This window comes from Teleopsis dalmanni, chromosome 1, assembly GCF_002237135.1.
Source record: "Teleopsis dalmanni isolate 2A chromosome 1, ASM223713v2, whole genome shotgun sequence".
NCBI lineage: Eukaryota > Metazoa > Arthropoda > Insecta > Diptera > Diopsidae > Teleopsis > Teleopsis dalmanni.
In genome coordinates, this window is record NC_051846.1 from 101,461,091 (window position 1) to 101,467,912 (window position 6,822).

The 6,822-nt window shown below is 29.3% G+C and overlaps 1 long non-coding RNA gene across 1 annotated transcript; it reads right to left on the bottom strand.

The window, feature by feature from the left end:
- LOC119665931 lies at positions 1 to 6,254 on the bottom strand. The gene is made up of 3 exons (XR_005251402.1): positions 6,139 to 6,254; positions 1,614 to 1,757; positions 1 to 194 (listed from the first exon to the last, which is right to left on the bottom strand). It is a non-coding gene; the product is annotated as an uncharacterized LOC119665931 (long non-coding RNA).
- Positions 6,255 to 6,822: the final 568 nt, after the last annotated feature.

Consider the following 6,822-nt stretch of genomic DNA (forward strand, 5'->3'; position numbering starts at 1 on the left):
GTAAATTGAGACCATAGAAAATGATCGGTAGGTAAACCAGTACTCAGAGTCGAGTATATATAAATTTTCTTGTAAGGACCCTGGCTGTGGCTGAACTATCCCAGCTATAGACACCCTCAACAAAAGGAGGTTCATTACACTAGGTAGCCCACAGGGAAACACATAACGTAACTTAGCGCAGCTGTTCTTCTTTCCTAAAAATCCAAACCACTTTAAAGCATTTTTTAAAATAAATATAAAAACAATAAATAAGTTTCGAAAAAATGATTTTTCTGATTTGTTAATAAAAACTACTATATTAGACAAATTTGCAAAATGGTATATTACTTTTATTATATTACACAGGAAAAAAAATCGTTATGATTTTCGAGTTCTACGTAAAAAATGTAAGTCTCTTGGAAAACAAAGCATTTAATTATTTATAAACTAAAGTAGTGTTATGTAAAGTTAAGTTTATTGAAATAAGTTTATCCAAAATCAAAATTTCCCACTACCTAATTAAAGATCGTATGTATGAAGCAACACAAAATATATTCTTTGCTGTAAAAAATCTTAAGAGCGATTATGCTGTCCAGGTTAAAAATTCACCAATTATATTTTAACATCTAAAGGGAAAAAAAAACCCTTGAAAAAAAAACAAGATGATTTGCCACATTGGTGACGTATAGACTGGCAGTAATTCAATTGGAGATTATTGATAAATTCAAACGTGTTTACTCTGTACTACAAAATATGGGACTATTTAGTGTAAATAAATGCGAGTTTTAGAAAGAAATTATAACGTATACCTTGTGATCAAAAAAAAACTTATTCACGTGAACTGTGATTCCCGCGCTTATTCAATCGGTAAATTTTTTTATTTTCTCACTGGCAATTTTCTCACTGTATAATAATACACATTCTGTCAAAGTTTAACGCATATAGTTTATAGTTTAGAAAATAGATCACGAAGACGCTTTGAGCCGTGCGTGCACCAAATGATAAAACCGGTGACGGAAATGTTGAAAAAACGAAAACAACATTGAATGAATCAGATTGGTTGTTCAGTACATAGCTTCTAGGCGCTAGCATCCAAAAACTGCTCGATTGTATAAAATTTACGCTAAATGGCGTATTCTGAAAAGTTGTTAACAATTGTTCGTAATAACCATGAGCAAAAAATATAATTATAAGTAAAATAATTTTTTTTATTAATGGAAAATTGTTTAACTTTTTTGTTTAATGTTTTTACTTATTTGTTTATTCTATTATATCATTATAATTTTTTTATTCACCTGTGCTATGACTTTTTATTTTTTTCTCATAAAATTGTCACAAGACTTAAAAAACTTTTTCAAATATTGCAAATATAACAAAACAGCTTAATCGAACCATACTCTTAACTATGACTATGGAAAATAATCAATGATAGTTACCAGAATAGCACAGTTTGAGTCTTTAACCACTGTGCAAATTGTCATTACGAATAAAAAACAAGTTGATATAAAAAATTTTTTTTTGTAAGTAAAAGATTAAATTTTAACGCAACTAAGTGTGTGGAAATCAATTCATTTTTGGAAATATTACTCTATATAAAAATTTATATAAAATGTATGTGTAGTGTATTGTATTACCTTTGTTTCAAATGTTCGACAGTAGAATCTAAAACAGATCCTTGTAGTAAGTACTCTTGATTAGGTATTATTCGATTTTGTAAAGCTTGTGATAATGATTCCTTTGACGATGTTATAACAGCCATATCCAGTCTACAATTAAAACTTAAACAATAATTATAAATATTTTTAAATAGTACAAATAAATAAATATAATAATAATATATAATTATAATAATATATAATAATATATAATAATGTATAATAATATATAATAATAATAAATACAATAATACAAAATCAGAGCAACTGTGCTGGCAGTCAAGGCAATAGTCGATTTAACATATTTGACTATTAACTACCTAGTCAAAGCAACTGTGCTGGCAGCGAATCAATAGTTAATGTAAAGATTGTAAATGACTGCAAGAATGTACGAATATGTATACTTCATTTGATATTGCGTATAATCGGCACGTAGCAAAATGTGTATATCTGTTTTTTATGTATAGTTATTAATTACAATACAATGCAAAGCAATGTTAATTACTAAATAAATTAAAAAATTACTAAATGATAGTATACTGTAATTTTTAATGTAAATACCTACACATAGTAGAAAAAGTTTATATCATCCCACAAAATTTCTCTTAAATTTTGCATAACTTATTTAATTTTTACTAAAATTGTTTTCTCATTCGTTTTAACCAAAAAAACAACAATAACTTCAAACATAAAAAATTTACACTTTAAAATAATAATTCAACACCATTACAGGCAAAAGCAACAATTTTTGAAGAAAAATCTGCGTCCACTTCTTAATATTTAGATTTAAATTCACTTGCGAACATAATTATGCAATTAAATGATATTAATTATCAGTTGAATTATGGTGAATTATGGTGTGTACACTGCCTGCTGATATCTGAAGAATGTCAGCAATCTCCCTCACTTTCACTTTACGGTCCGACATAATGATTTTCAGTGTTTTTTCAACGTTTTCTGGAATAACATAACAGCGTAATTTGGCCGTCCAGTAGATGGAATGTCATCGGTATCTGTACGACCACGTTTGAATTCGGCATACCAATAACAAATGCTTCTTTTTGATGGAGCAGAGTCCGAATAATGTTTTTCCAGAAATTCCTGGCATTGAACAGTATTTTTTTTCATTAAAAAACAATGATAAATCAGCACACGGAATTGCTTTGAATTCATTTTTTTTTTTTTAAATCAAAAGTAGCGTCACTTAAAGCAGTGTAACTTGTAAACAAATGGTCGGATTAACATATGATTTTGACAGTAAGCCTAAAAAGGTTGCCACTTTCGAAAAAAAATATTTATTTAGTATTACTGCCGCCATCTATGTGTCAGTCACACATATTATTGAACGAAGTGTTAGTCAAGATGTATCATGACTACCTTGGCTTGATTTACATTTAAGACTACATATACAATCTACTTGTCAAGACGTATATACTACCTTGACGCTATTGTTCTACTGACTTGTTTCACAAAGACGTATTACTACCTTTGAGAGTTTCCCAACAAGTGCCCTTGCTTGTACAATGTGCGCTTATTATACTCAAACGACCGAAGCTTTTCCTGTAGCGCATCGGTACATTTGCCGTTGGTATTTTTGATACTTGTTGGCTTTTGCTGCTGTTGTTCGCCTGGGTGTAATTTCTAGGCTTTATGTTTTCTTGTGTTCTTGAATTCGTCGTGCTTTGTATTTAGTTCAACCAAAGCTTTCATGCTTTGTCTTGTTTACAAACGTGTTTTTTTATTTTTATTTTCTATATAGTGCCGGTGTGTGTGGTTTATTATTTATATTTATTTATTAATAAATACATAAATATTACAAATATTCAAAATATTAATATAAATAATAAATAAGGTGAGTGTATTATTTATTTGTTTAAATATATTTTATATTCCTTGAATTTTTAATGTAATCCTAGGTTTATTCATTTGGTGCAGTTATGTGCATGCGGGGGTGGGTTTATGGTAAATTATTTACGTTTTAAATTAACAATAAAAATTAAACAGTTTTCATTGTAGATATTAACTCCACACTGATTGTATGTAGGTTGGAAATTAGTTAAAATTTCCATCCTTACAATCCAGAAACAGATAATATCGATTAAGCTTTGCAAAAAAGCATATAAACAATGTATGGAGTTCTGAAAAAGAATTATTTTCTCCGATGAGAGTTAATTCTGCATATAGAAAACTTGTGTGAAGAAAACCATGTACAGCCTATAAAAAACAAAACTTAATTTCAACGATGAAACATGGTGGTGAAGGCATAATGTTTTGGTAAGTAATGGTGCCGGTAAACTTGAATTTATACAAAATACACGAACAAATTTGAGTATCTGAATGTTCTAAAAATAAATTTAAAAAAAAGTTCCAGAATGTTAGCGCTTGAGGCAAGTTTTTTGATCCTCAGGAGCATGATCCTAAGCATACAGCAGGGATCGTGGCTTGCTCCCAGGCAACTTCGAAAACTACCACAAAAATAAAATAAATCAAAAAACAGAAATCAATTTCAGTAAAAAAAATTTGCAGACTTTTTCTACTATGTATACATAGTAGAAAATATATCAACTGATGATTTTTATTTTTTTCTTTTTTTTAAAAAAATAAAGATTACTTGCAGCCTTTACATTAATTATTGCTTCGACCGCCAGCACAGTTGCTTTGACTGCCGTAGTTAATACTCAAATATTTCAAATCGACTATTATTGTCGACTTCGAGTTTGAGATCGTGCACAGTCATAAGCATAGTTAATGAGACAACTGCCAGCACAATTGCTTTGATTGCCGTAGTCAATATTCAAATATCTTAAATCAACTATAGCTGTCGGCTTCGATTAATGATCATGCTCTGTTGTAAGCATAGTTAATGAAACTATTCGTTTTCGCTGTTGCATTTTCATTGTGCTTTTTCGTAGTCATGGTCATAGCAATCAGTTAAGCAATTTTTGTTTTATTTTAATACATTTGCTCTATAAGCAATATATTTATCTTTTAGCAATAATTAAAAAATGTGATAATTTTGATGATATGCATCAAAACATATGTATCTTAATTATACTAACGATGGTTTTAACAAAAAAGCTACTTATACGTAATTTATGAGCTGTTTACAACAGGGTTCGTATTTGCTCACTCATGAGCAGCTCAGGCTCATGAGAAAGAGCCAATTCTTATGTGAGCCCAAAATTGGCTCATGAGCGTGAGCCCATAATTGGCTCATATTAAAGAACTGCTCACCAGCGAGAGCCTTCAAGTTGCTCATATTGAAGAGCTGCTCATGAGGTCTCACGAGCCGAGAGCTCACGAGCTCAACTGTTTAATAAAAAGCGATTTATTAGTTTATTTGCTATATTTGTTTTTATAAACGTTATATGTGAAAATATATAATTTTATATTAAAATAATATAATGAAACAATAATTTGATTTTGAAAAACAAATTTATAAAATATTATTTTCCACAAATAAACAATAAAAATATATTTATTGTTTATTTTAGGAATTTGATTATTTCCATATTTTAGTTAGTTCAAAGTTATTAATATTTTAAATCCTTTTTAATGACATGTTTTCACAAAAAAAAATAATAATAAAATCTTAAATTGGGCGCATGAGATCTCATGAGCCGCAGCTCATACTCTTGCTCACGAGTGTGAGCCCATTTATAACTTAATGGCGGCTCTTGCTCGTGAGCGTGAGCTCTGTAGTTGGGCTCGCTCGTGAGGGTGAGCCATCGTATGAAAAGAGTTTTTTGCCGGCACATGAGCCGTGAGCAGAATGAGCCAAAATGAGCCGCTCATGGGTACGCAAATACGAACTCTGGTTTATAACTCAATTAATAATAATAACTTGAATTAAATGTAACTAATGTATTCCAAATATTTTTATTATACGTTAATACATGACCATTATCAGTATTCTCTTTTCAGTGGCGGATACAACAGAACCGATTCCGGTAAGGTTTTGATTACCGGAATTCCTTCGCTATGATAGAATGACAAAAGTTACATTTTGAGGAAACAACTTTCGGGCTAATACTGTGGCTGTTGCCTCCATGGTAAAACTATGTTACGTTTTTATGGCACGTTCGATGATTGTTTATTATTATTAAATTTATTCACTGTGCAATATTAAAGGCTAATCATAATTACAGACACCATTTAAACAATTTATTATAAATGATTTTGAACAGTATCGTGATTCAGTAACATATGCAGATTATTTTGATTAATACTTTTTCTATATCTAAATTTTATTTGTTTTCAGTGTAAAGTATATTTTTTTCGCAAATTTAAAATAAAACACACTATTCTAAACAACTCCACATTTATATTATGATTAACAAAATATAATAAACACGTCTCTATTATCTTATTAAATTCCACAAAGAACCTTCACTCACTCAAACCATCAAACAGAGTACACTATTTCCAAAATGTACAAAATATCGAATTTACATGTATATTTAATTCAACAAAAATGCTTTGCAATTAACAGGAGTAAAATTACCTTTTGTGAAACTGTGAAAAATAGCTTAAATAGCAAAATATTTTCAGAAGCGATTTAAAAAATGTGCGTCAAGATAGCGTCGACGATAAGTCCAAAATGGAATTGGAACAGTTTTCGCCGCATGCAGTATATTTTAATTAAGGAAAATTTTATTATTTTATTATATTAAATGCGGAAAAAGCATTAGTAAGTAGAAAATTGAATTAATTTTCTATCTCCATTCAACTTTTACGTATTAATGATGAAATTAATATGAAAAATAAAAACCAACCCCAATAAATGGGGTCACTAATTTATTAATAACTTTTAAACTAGAGACAATATTTTTTTCTTTTATGGCTCATTTGAAAGAGAATAAAATTTCATATGATGCGAAGTTTTGTATAAGTTGTTCGATTGACTTCGAACAAAATTTTGTAAAAATAGGTCACATTATAAAATTAATTATATCTTTAAAAGCAGAGGTACCACTTTTCTGCAAATTACCTTAATTGAAAGAGGACACTTCAAGCTTTCATTTCATGTTTTCATATCTATAACTTGATGGATTAACTAAAAAGTTATTGAGTGTCAAAGTTCAGAAATTGATTTTCTTTTAAAAAAGACATTTTTCTTATAGAAAGCATATAGCCGAAGTCAGAAGACAGTTAGCATATAAAAAAACTTTGTATAACCACACTTATT